A 13,487-nucleotide genomic window follows, 5' to 3' on the forward strand; every position below is an offset into this window, starting at 1 on the left:
TCTGATACAGGTAACAATTAGGATGATATTATTAATCAACTCTGCTATGAATTAGTTAACACAAAATTACTGAATCTATGGATTGTAAAAACCCATCCCGGAATAACTACAAATGCAAAACTTTCATTGACTGCAATAGGAATTACTGCACCCCAAGTTTCAATACAATTTATTCTTGTGTCTTGTCACTTATAAAAAGGTATTCTAGAACACTTCCAATTAGTCTACATATTTCAAATACATGTAAAATATGTTGGCATCTGATTCAAACTGACTCTAAATTCAGCACTACAGCTAATGAATAATCAGGAATTCTAGTAGCAAAGTCCAAGAAACTACAAGCAACTAAGATTGGTTATGATGCAATGAAAAATCAACTACTGTGTACATTTAGCACAGTAGTGACCTTGAGTCCGCTATACCAAAATGTTGGTAAATACATGACAATTTTAACCACTACCCACAGAAGAATGCTATTTCAATAAGTGATTTTCATTAAAAGACGTGAAAATTCACCAATACATTTCTTTGTTTGGTGACTTCCTAAAAATCTTACAATAGAACCATAAAAACAAGGAAGCTAGATTCTGATTTCATTTACACTAATATAAACCTAGAGTAACTCCACTGAAGACAATAGAATTACTCTGAATTTACATCAACCTAACCAAGATTAAGATCTGGCCCAATATGATTACAATTAGTAGAGCACATCATTTGCTGATACCCTTGCCCAGGAAAAGGCAAGAAACCTCAGGCATGCTATTGCTCGATTACACAATTTCACTGACAGGTTGAAGGGTTTAAAAGGTAGTTGAGAAGTGTGGAGGATTTCATTTTTCACAGGCAAAGGATCTTTTTCTTTTTTTTTAAAAGGACACCATCATGTCATTTCTTCAAAGTTAAATAAGTTCTGTCCTTTGTTTCTAAGAAGCTTGACAATAACATTTTCCCCCTGTATTTCCCCCCCAAAATATTTTCTTTTTTAACTGTAATTAAAATATAGTTGAATAGGTATAGAATAAAGTACAGTACCTTATCATGCAAAAATATCCAAAGAAACCAGCAACATTACAAGTCTGGTAACAGTGTTAATATATTCTGCTGAGGCAACTGACAGAAGACAAAACATTGTTTTAGTGCATCCCATAGAAACAGTGTCCATGATTTTATTTAAATTTCTCAGTGATAATAAGCCAAATACCATGGTACTCACTCTGATTTTAGAAGAGTTTTGACTGAGTAAAGAGTAATGGACTTATTATAGAAGTAGAGCAGTGGCTATATACTGAGATTAGGTCTTGTTTTTGCACTTCAGATAAGATTTCAACCTCTTTGTTTTGCATGAGGAATACAGTATATTTACAGCACATAATCTGTGGGTAAAGACTGTATTTTCAAGAAAATATGTAATTTAGTTTATAATTTAAAATTAATTTAAAATGAGATCTTTAAGATAATTCTCAGTTGTCTCACCTTTTGTAGAATTCCTTTTTCCTAACTAATGAGTGCTTCATTACTATTCATACTTTCCATATAGTTAAAACTCATTGCTAACGAACGATTAATGCACATCTGTAGAAATCAGGATGCAGTTAAAATTATTAATAATAGTTTCTTTCCCATTATATTCACTGTTTTCCCTTACTCAAAAAGGCCACCATTTCCCATAACTTACATTGGCACTGACGTGACCTAGTAAGACTAAATCTACTCATATCCTCAGTAAAGATTTTACTGAGGGAGAAGGGTAGTATGCCCTTAATAAAGATGGTACCATTTCCCATTCTTATGATAGACCTAAAGTCACTAGCAGCTCTCAGGAAACATAGCCACAATTCCACTAAAACCTCCCCTCCTCAAAGTAGAACCATTAACCCAGGAACCTATCCTTGCAACAAAGCCTGTTGCCAACTGTATCCACATATCTATTCAGGGGACACCGTCATAGGGCCTAATCATATCAGCCACGCTATCAGAGACTCGTTCACCTACACATCTACCAATGTGATATATGCCATCATATGCCATCAATGCCCCTCTGCCATGTACATTGGTCAAACTGGACAGTCTCTATGTAAAAGAATAAATGGACACAAATCAGACGTCAAGAATTATAACATTCAAAAACCAGTCAGAGAACACTTCAATCTCTTTGGTCACTCGATTACAGACCTAAAAGTGGCAATTCTTCAACAAAAAAAATTCAAAAACAGACTCCAACGAGAGACTGCTGAATTGGAATTAATTTGCAAACTGGATACAACTAACTTAGGGTTGAATAAAGACGGGGAGTGGATGGGTCATTACAAAAAGTAAAACTATTTCCCTGTGTTATTTCCCCCTCCCTCCCATTGTTCCTCAGACGTTCTTATCAACTGCTGGAAATGGCCCACCTTGATTATCACCCCAAAAGGTTCCCCCCCCCACTCTCCTGCTGGTGATAGCTCACCTTACCTGATCACTCTCGTTACAGTGTGTACGGTAACACCCATTGTTTCATGTTCTCTATGTATATAAATCTCCCCACTGTATTTTCCACTGAATGCATCTGATGAAGTGAGCTGTAGCTCACTAAAGTTTACGCTCAAATAAATTTGTTAGTCTCTAAGATGCCACAAGTCCTCCTTTTCTTTTTGTGGATACAGACTAACATGGCTGCTACTCTGAAACCTTATAAAGTTGTCTCCCATTTCCCATTGTCTTCAGTAGAACTTACACATACCTCAATCTTCTTACCTGCTGATATTCAGAACAAGCAAACAATATATGACAATTGACCAAAATTTGGAACAACCAGGGTGGATACAAATAGATGATTTAAAAAAAAATTTAAAAAAATCAGATTTTTGTATTTAAATTGGATTTTTTTTGATAAAATGCTTTTTGAGGAAAAAACCTATCTAAAGATAAAGATACGTTATAGCTCAAAGATATCTCACCATGGAATAGGGATTATAAATTCTAATTCTATAGTATGAGACAATATATTCATGTAATGTTTAAGAAAATTTTTGTAAATAAATTCCAATAGTTCATGGATTAGGGACCCAATCTCATGCGGTTCCAGAGGCTTCTGTGTAGATTATTTAGGTTAATGTTTCTATCTACCCAATGGGAATCAGTGCTCAGTCTAGAAGGTGCTTAGTTTTGCAGTTTTCAAACTGTGGATTTGTCTCTCCAGAGATAACATGCTTGTTAACAGCAAAAATGTTTTTAAATAAATATATATAGGTGAGAAATAACAGACCTCAACCCTATTGTCCCTCTGCAAATTTGTGTACACAGAGTCAATCCCCTTCCTCTCTAAAAGTGCAAAGTTTCAAAAAGTTCAATGAATAGAAGATGGTTGGGGGCGGAATAGATCTGGAAAAGGAGAAGAAGTCTGGAGATAAATATGAGAAGGGAGGGACAGGCAGTAGAAACAAAAGTAAAAATGCATGAGCAGCATGTTCCAGAAGTCTTGAGGACTTTCTGAGTGTAGCTTTCATTGATTTGAGATCTACCATACCATTCTCTCACTAGAAGGGAAAAACTATAATGGCAGCAGGCTGTAAAAGAGACCCAGTTTGGGAATATTTTAATGAAGTTCCTCTACCTGTGGGTAAGATAGGCATGCGTGCAAAATGCAAAGAGTGCAACAAAGAAATGCCAGGCCTGGTTGCCCAAATGAAACAACATCTTGAGAAGTGTTCCTTCTCAGGAGGAAGCTACACTGAAGATGATGAAAGGAATGTGTCTGAACATGCAGGATCTTCAGGTTGGTAAACTTTTTTATTTCACACTTCTTTCTTAAGGCCTGCCTGTTTTCTTTCTGGAATATTCTTGAATTCTCACGTTTGAGCAAAGAATATAGTTGTTATTCTATGGTACTATCATCTGAGATGCAGTTGTGATAAAAAATAAATAGCTGAAATAGGCAATCTTCCTTTTATAATCTCATATTTTAAGTAGTATTGAGTATCAGTGAATTCAATGAGTAATACTAAATGAGCAGTATGGTAATAATTAAATAACTGCATTGACTTATTTTGTTTAGGAGAATCCATCCCCAACGTACAAGGTTCTGAAGACTATCCACCTTCAAGATCATCATCACTATATAGTTTCAGAGTTATCTGCCAATGATAGTGTTTCAGTCACATCATGTACGTCACATAGCCACAGTATATCACATGTAGCAAAAAGAAAATAGAAATCTCCATATTCCAGAAACAACCATAGATAAGTTATTGAGAAAATCCAGCAGATTACAAAAAGAGGTAATTGATGAAAAAATAGCCCGGTTTGTTTATGCAACAAACTCTCTATTCTGTATGATTGAGAACCCACACTTCATTAACATGGTTGAGTCATTAAGACCAGGATACAGTCTACCCAACAGAACAGATGTTGCAAGCAAATTGCTGGATAAAGTGTATGAAAAAGAAATTGGGCAGTGTGCAAAAGGTCTATAGGGTGAAATTGTTAACCTGAGTCTTGATGGGTGGATCAATGTTCACAATGATCCTGTTGTATGTGCTTATGTGACAACAGAAGAAGGGAATGTCTTCCTTACAGAAACAATTGATACATCAGGAAATGAACACACAGCTGAATACTTACAAGCAGCAGCAATAAAAGTTATAACAAACTGAAAAAAATTCAAATGTCTAGTATGCAGCTTGGTCACAGACAAGGCTGCAAATGTATCCAAGATGAGAAGAAATTATTTAGAAGAGAGTCCCAAGCTAATATCATATGGTTGCAATGCTCATTTGATGCACCTCCTAGCCAAAGACTTCAGTGTTCCAGAAATAAAGGCTAATGTTCCTGAAATTGCAAAATACTTCCATAACAACCACTTTGCAGCAGCTGCTCTGAAAAAAGTGGGAGGAACCAAGCTAACTCTCCCACAAGACTTTATGGAACTCAGTAGTGGACTATTTTGAGCACTATATCAAGAACTGGCCTAATCTGATGATAATTTGTGAACAAATTCGTGAAAAAATGGATGGCACTGTCACAGCCAAAATTCTCAACATTGGGCTTAAGAGAAATGTTGAACACATGCTGAGTACCCTGAAGCCTATTTCTGTAGCCTTGAACAAAATGCAGGGAAATAGCTGTTTTATTGCTGACGCTATTGAACTTTGGAAGGAACTGAATGAGATCTTAAAAGAGAAATATGCAATGACAGAGTTAAATTTCAAGCATAAAAAAAAATGGGACAAGCACTATCTCCAGCTCATTTTCTTGCAAATATTCTCTATACTCGGTACCAGGGTCAAACCTTAACTGTTGAAGAAGAGGAGTTGGCTATGACATGGACATCCCGCAATCATCCCTCCATAATGCCAACTATAATAAACTTCAGAGCTAAGGATGAACCATTCAAGAAATATATGTTTGCTGATGATGTTTTAAAGAAAGTCACACCAGTGAATTAGTGGAAGTCACATAAGCACTTGGATTCAGACTGTTGAAGTGATCATCTCACTTTTAACAGCAGTAGCTTCTTCTGCCAGTGTAGTAAGAATATTTTCTTCCTTTGAACTAATTCATTCCAAATTGAGAAATCATTTGGTACCTGAAAAAGCAGGAAAGCTTGGTTTTCTTTGCCAGATTATGAACAAACAGGAAAATGAAGGTGAAGACGACTTCTGAGTTAGCTGCAGAAGCCAGTATTTTACGTTCTCATGTTGACTGGGCTGACATAGTCGATTTAATTTTGTTTTTAATATTTCATTTAACTAGTTTAGTTAAAAACAATTTTAACAAAAAAACATGATTTTAAAAAACTTGAATGTTTAACTAAATTCAAAAATTCATGTTTGTTTTGTTATAATATTATATGTTTGCTGTTGAAGAAAAAAATCCAGAACACATAACGTTTTAGTTAAATAAAACAATTTAAATGTCTCTCTGGTGATGTTCTCCTCCAAATACAACATGGCAACAAAATCCTCCAAATATTAATGATTAACCTGTTGAATTGGAGATAGTTCACCTCTTAATGACTTCATAAATATCTGCTTCAATTACCTTTGGTAAATGAAATAACCAAACAATCATTCGTTTTCTGATATAGCTGTAACACTAATCTGAAAAGTTTTCAAAATAAATCACTTTACAAATGTATAACGTAGGTTTCATTTTTAGAAGGTACACATCTATCTCTGGGTTGTGAAGAATATGTATTAAGGTTATAACTACCCACAAGAATGAATTTTTATGTAGAAATCCATGATTAAATCGAGTCTTCCTGACTAGTGATTTAAATAATGATTTAAATCAATTTGATTTAACTCAAATCCACCCTGGGAACAACTGGATTTTATTTTTTGTTGCACCATAATTAACAAATTATAATGGCTTTTAACTAAAAAACATGTCATTAAGGACAGTCTCACTGTGTGAATCAAAGAAACTAGTTTTGTTTTGTTTGTGTTGTTTTAAAGGGAAAACTAGAGAAACAAAAATTCTATCAAGTGTGACCACTGGGACATATGTGGTTCAGCAGGGTATGAATCTACCACATGAACTACTGGAGTAATTTATCTACTGTGCGGAGCAAATACTAGAAGGGGCCATGACACGCACTTAGCCAGTTGCTTACACCAATTTTTGTTAAACTGCAATAGAATCTTGGGGATAAGGATTCCTCCTTTTTGTTCCTGACTCCTGAAATGCAAGTGCAATTAAGCGGTTAGAGTAGTAGTTACAGATAGGATAGACAAGCTCATAGATCACACAGTCAGTCCGAAATGCTGTGTGGCTAAACTTAGTCTGCCAAATTAGACATGTGAATTTTATTCCCAATTTCCACAGAAGTGACCATGTGCAACCTCTCAATCAACTTATTTCCTAAGGTTAGGTATGAAGCCTTGATCAATAATATGGGTGATGTAAAGTATGTAATGAGTAAACAATGAATGAAAGAGGTGTAATTTCAAGTCATGGTTCCCCGACTCCTAGCTCCCCTAAGCTAAAGGCTATTTTGATAGAGATCTCTGTCTCCGTCATAAATATAAAGAGAAGGATAACTACCCTTCTGTATACAGAACTATAAAATCCCTCCTGGCCAGAGGCAAAACCCTTTCACCTATAAAGGGTTAAGAAGCTAAGATAACCCCACTGGCACCTGACCAAAATGACCAATGAGGAGACAAGATACTTTCAAAGCTGGGGAGGGGGACTCAAAGGGTCTCTCTGTCTGTGTGATGCTTTTGCTGGGAACAGATCAGGAATGCAGCTCAGAATTCCTGTAAAAAGTTAGTAAGTAATCTAGCTAGAAATGTGTTAGATTTCATTTTGTTCAATGGCCGATAAAATAGGCTGTGCTGAATGGAATGTATATTCCTGCTTTTGTGTCTTTTTGTAACTTAAGGTTTTGCCTAGAGGGATTCTCTATGTTTTCAATCTGATTACCCTGTAAGGTATTTACCATCCTGATTTTACAGAGATGATTCTTTTACTTTTTCTTTAATTAAAATTCTTCTTTTAAGAACCTGATTGCTTTTCATTGTTCTTAAGATCCAAGGGTTTGGGTCTGTGTTCACCTGTACAAATTGGTGGGGATTTTTATCAAGCCTTCCCCAGGAAAGGGGGTGTAGCATTTGGGGAGATATTTGGGGGGGAAGAAGTCTCCAAGTGGTCTCTTTCCTTGTTCTTTGTTTAACACGCTTGGTGGTGGCAGCATAGGGTCCAAGGACAAGGCAAAGTTTGTACGTTGGGGATGTTTTTAACCTAAGCTGGTAAGAATAATCTTAGGGGGTCTTCCATGCAGGTCCCTACATCTGTACCCTAGAGTTCAGAGTGGGGAAGGAACCTTGACAGTCTCTCTCATGAATTCTAGCTCAGTCAGGAGAAGCAAGTCCCGCACCGCCAGTGAGCCAGGTGAAGTGGCTGGTGGCACACACAGAACATTCACTGTTTCCCACTCCAACTAAACAGGTTGTGATCTTGAGACCAGGCTCTAGGCTAAGAGAAGAGCTGAAGGACCCAGGGCCGTTTCTGGTACCAAGCCTGAGAACCCGATCTTATTTTGTCACAATTTTTTAAATAAACTTTTACATTCATATACAACAAAATTACTTCAGACATAACCTTGCTCCCAAGCCCAGAACCCTTGGAGGTCATTCTTCACACCAAGCTTTCTTTTCCTTCTAACTCTCTTGACATGAAACCTTCACTAAAGCATTGCTAGAAATTGTCCTTTCCTTAACTCTGCCTATGTGGAAAACCTTACTCACATTCTAATATTTTCATATTTTGACTATTGCAATTCCCTTTTCTCTGATCTTCCTAAATCCTAACTCTCTAAATTTCAAAGGTCTAGGATGCTGTGGCCAGATAATACTCTCGTTCCAGGCAATTAGACAAGATTACTTACAACTGTGTTCACAACTTCCTAGCCAGCTCTGAATTCAATTCAAAATTTCTCCCTTGTTTTCAAATCTTTGTATCAAGTTGTTCAACCTGACTTCCCAATCTTACATACATTCACTCCACTCCTCCAGCATTAGTTTCCTCTATCTTTTCTCAAATGTGAGAGAACTGCTGAGAAAAAGTCAGTATTTCCCATGTTGAGACCACATTATTTTGGCTCTTTGAACCCTGTTCTCTCTGACCATTCCCCTCTTCAATAATGTTTTATGTTTTAATGACTATGTATTAAAGCCATTTTAATAGATGTATTATTTACTGAATTGGCTTAATGTTGCCCTGTACAGTAGTATCAGAATTGTGATGAGTATAGTGTTTGTATAGTGGGGGGGAAGAGGGGGGAGGGAATCTAATTATCCTACTCCACTTGATGGGCTACCCGTTAGGAATATTTAAAAATGAGTTATTACCAAAAGCACCTGAAATGTATATTTCTTTCATCAGCGTTACTTAAACAGCTATACTTTTGATTTTTGAATGTGTTTAAAAAAGAAAACCTAACAAATTTAAACATGTATTTTGCCTATGATAATATTTTATAGTTCAGTTATAATTGTCATACCTAAAAAAAAAAATTTTACAATCAAAATGTTGACTACAAAAACACAAAAGCAGGTGCCAATATCGTAACACATACATAGTAGTGAAAATTCCAGTTATTACAGTTATTTTAATGTTCTAGAGAACAGAAGAACCTACTAACTTGTATAATGAAGAGTTAATCAACTGTCAAAGCAAGCAGGATAATGCTAACAGAGATGTTTACTAAAAGTTATTTAAAACACGTAGTTCTCCAAATTCAAATTATATACACACAAGATGAATTCAAGATATGTAATATGTACTTTCCAATTCTCACAGTTTGAAAGATATGCTAATTTTACTGTTTTTTCCAGAAAAGAGCCAAAGTATTTCCATAAATTTCACTATCTCACCCATGAGGCCTATGTTAGAAGAATTTTTGCAACTCAACAATGAAGGAAATTGAGCTATTATATATAGGATTTAAGGGACTGTGGACTATCTTCCTGCTCTTTTGCTTTCATTTCCATCTTCTTGAAATGTGGCCTATGAAAGGTATTAACAGTTCTAAAATGTACAGCAATATTTTTTTTTGCTAACAGCTAAATATTTCAAATTTCCATCAAACAGAAAGAAACATTTTTTTACTAAACTTAACAAAATGACGATATTTTGCTAAAATTGATTTTTGGCATGTTTTTAATAATATTCTTATCTGATTTACTCACTTTTGATTGCCCTCATAAGATAAGCAACTGCCATATCAAGTTGCCCCATTAACTGGGGACGGAGAGACAGTGAATAGCAAGTGTTTTATTACATCTTTCTTTGGTAGTTAAAGTTATTGTTAGCAAAATTTAGCAAAACAGTGAGTCAAATCAGAAACTCCCTACTATGAAGGCACAGACACAAAGGGCTGTTTTTTCCGCACAAATGTCTAAGGTCTGTGGCTGCTTTCATGCATCTTCATCTGGCCACATCTCCAGTTTGGGTGTGCACATGGGCTAGGCACTCATCCCAAAGAAAATGCTAAAGCAACCCTCTAATTCTTAAAAATCAGAGCATAAACTCGTATCTATGAAGAGAAATTTATTATGACAACATTAAAACAGTATCAGACAATAACATCAAATTTTTTGGCTACCAACCAACACATTAGAAATAATCAGTGAAGCATATTAAAAAACACACAAGCACATACTCCCAAGGGAATGGGCAAGAAAACTAATGGAATGGTTATAACATGGAAGAATCCTATTGTTTGGCAGCCAAAGATAACAGCCTGGACAAGTGAAATTTAATTACTTACTGCCTGTTGGGTAAGCAGCTGACTAGTGCTTAAAAATCCAGGGTGCACTGATTAACCAGAATGCCTTAACCTCAGGCTGAGACGAAACACGGGCTTCCTGCCTCATTATTGCAAACTCACATCCTTAGGTTTGACATTATAATAGTCATGGAATTTATTTTGTATTTAACTAAAATCATACGAGCCTGTCAAAAGAATATTCTGTCCTTCCCATCTAGTGTTCCATCTTCAGCTGTTAGGGATATTTGCGAATATCAGTCACAGATGGGCCATATGCCATGGTAGGCAATCTCATCATACCATCCAATCCATACATTTATCAAGCTCAGTCATGAAACACAATTTTTTGCCCCCAGTACTCCCGTTGCAAGGCTGTTCCAGAACTTCATTCTTCTGATAAAATTAGACAAAGGTTTCTAACTAAGCCTAAACTAATTGATGGCCAGTTTATGTCCATTTGTTCTTGTGCCAACATTGGTCCTTCACTTAAATAACTCCTCTCCCTCCCTTATTTGTAGAGAGCAATCATATCTCCTCTTAGCCTTTGTTTGCTTAGGCTTAACAAGCAAAGTCTCCTCCTTAAGTTTCCTCTCGTAAGATAGGTTCTCCATTCCTCTCATCGTCCTCGTAGCCCTTCTCTGCACCCATTCCAGTTTGAAGTCATCTTTCTTAAACATGAGAGACCAGAATATCACACACATTTCAGATGAGTATTACCATTACCTGTGCCTTTTATCATAATAACACTTCCATATCTTTACTGGAAATACCTACCTGATGCATCCTAGGATTGTATTACCCTTTTTCATGGCTGCATCCCATTGGCAGCTCACAGTCATCCTGTGATTGCCAAAACACTCAGGTCTTCCTTCTCCTCTGTCTCTTCCAAGTGATATATCCACAGTTTATAGTAAAATTTGTGTTTATCCCCAAGTACATGACCTTTCATTTTGACTAGTAAATTTCATCCCTTTTCTATTATTCCAGTTTTCAAGGTAATTCAGATCTTCTTGTATGATATTCTGGGCCTTCTCTATATTAGCAATTACCTCCCAACTTTGTGTCTTCTGCAGTTTTGATTAGCACATTCCCATTTTTTTGTGCCAGGGTCATTAATGACACTGTTAAATAAGATTGGCCCCAAGACTGATCCCTGAGGAATTCCACTAGTAACTTCCCTCCAGCCTGACAGTTCACCGTGCAACATGAGCCACTGTAGTTTCTCTCTCTATCAGTTCCTTACCCACCTTTTGATTTTTGTATTAATCCCCATCGTCTCCAATTTAACTAACTTCCCATGTGGAGCTGCATCAAATGTCTTACTGAAATCCAGGTAGATTAGAACTACTGCATTTCCTTTGTCTAGAAAATTGGTTATCTTCTCAGAGAAAGAGATCAGGTTGGCCTAGCACAATCTAACTTTTGTAAAACCATTTTGTATTTTACCCCAGTTACCATTTACATCTTTCAAAATTTCTTCTAAAAGCTTGCATACAATTGAGTTCAAACAAAAGGGCCTGTAATTTCCCAGATCACTTTCCCCCCCTTTCTTAAATATAGGTACTATATTTGCAATCCTTCAGTCATAGGGTATGATCCCTAAATTCACAGATTCATTAAAATATTCTTGCTATTCAGCCTGCAATTTCATGTGCCAGTTCCTTTAACATTTTTGGATGGAGATAATCCAGGACCCCCAGTTTGATCCATTAAGTTGTTTCAGTTTGACTTCCACTTTCAATGTGGTACTTTCTATTTCCATATCCTTGTTCTCATTAGCTATCTGCCACTGTCTGCCAAGCTCCTCATTACTCTTATTAAAAACTGGGGAAAAGTAACATGTTGCGCCATGCCTAGAATGTCCTTAATCTCCACTTCATCCTCAGGTGTTGAGTAGTCCCACTACTTCTTCCCTTGTTTTCTTTTTATACATATGGCTAAATAACCTTTTACTATTTTAATTTCCTTTGTAAGGTACAACTCTGCTTGGCTTTTTGCAGTTCTCACTTTTTCCTTACACGCTCTGACCCATCCATTCTTCCATTCCTTTTAGGCTTTCTTCTTTCTCTGGATAACCTGCTTGACATGCTTGCTAATCCAATTTGGTCTGCAATCCTTCCCTACAATTTCTTTCCCCTGTCTTGGGATACAGCTTCAGATAGTTTATGCAACTTTGTAATTCCAAGCCTCCTCCACATTCAGGTCCTTGAATTCCTCAGTCCAATCCACTTCCCTAACTAATTCCCTTGATTTTTGCTTTTGAAATCAAGAACCGTATCTGCAGACCTATTTTTCTTTATCCTTCCATTCAATTTAAACTGAATTAATTCACTATCACTCAGTCTCAAACCAAAATTGTTGTCGACAACCAGTTCTTCTGTGAGGTCCTCACTACTTACTAGTATTAAATCTAAAATGATATCACCTCTTGTTGGTTCAGTGACTATTTGGTGAAGAAAATTGTCAGGTGTCACAACCAGGACTAACTGGTCCCTATCATTATTAGTAGTACTTGTCCTCCAATCTATATCTGGGAACTTAAAGTCTCCCCAATCATACAATTCCCAGTAGTCTTTATTTCACTAAAAATACTGGAGAGGTCTCTATCAATATCCAAATCGGATCCTGGGAGGTCTGTAATAGACCCCAATCACTGTCGCTGTGAAACCTCTGTTACCTTTCTTCCCCAAAGTGATTTTGATGCAAACAGATCTCTGTTTCAAGCACTTCAAGCAGAAACCTCAGCAATCTTAAATCTGTCTCTCCCTGGACATAATAAGCTTTGAATGACTTTTCAGAGTACATTTCCCGTATCTTTTAACTTCTGAGCAGGGTCTAGAGAAGTAGTAAGCGTAAAATACCAAGCTTCAATAGTAAAGCCAAATACCAAACACAGTCACATATGCCTTCAAAAACAGATACACACAACTGAACATTTTAAATCAAGAAATAAGGTGTAACTATAATTTATTAAAGGTTTTAAATACGTGCAAGGAACGTAGAACCAAAGACCAACATGTACAGTGGACTATACAAGTGAAGACAGCACACTTAATGATTATGCAAATCCAAATACAAGGAAAGCCACATTCTTAAAGATACTATACATTCACACAACTTCTGATATAGTCAAAGGAGATTACGTGCATATGCCAGGGTAGAACTGGGCACAAGGTTCCTATAGCAATGTTATCCTTGCCACTTTGCATATAATCAGTGCAACAATATA

At 36.4% G+C, this 13,487-nt stretch overlaps 1 protein-coding gene across 16 annotated transcripts in view; it reads right to left on the reverse strand.

Moving 5' to 3' along the window:
- STK33 (serine/threonine kinase 33) overlaps nucleotides 1-13,487 on the reverse strand; it is a 95,901-nt gene that overhangs the window by 59,660 nt on the left and 22,754 nt on the right. For 9 of the 16 annotated variants that reach the window (XM_043516690.1, XM_043516693.1, XM_043516695.1 and 6 more), the window contains one exon: nucleotides 1,036-1,113. The exons of the other annotated variants lie outside the window; for them this stretch is intronic. The gene's annotated coding sequence lies outside the window, so the exon portion shown is untranslated. The remainder of the gene's footprint in view (nucleotides 1-1,035; nucleotides 1,114-13,487) is intronic. 16 annotated transcript variants of the gene reach the window in all.

This window comes from Dermochelys coriacea, chromosome 6, assembly GCF_009764565.3.
Source record: "Dermochelys coriacea isolate rDerCor1 chromosome 6, rDerCor1.pri.v4, whole genome shotgun sequence".
Taxonomy (NCBI): Eukaryota; Metazoa; Chordata; order Testudines; family Dermochelyidae; genus Dermochelys; species Dermochelys coriacea.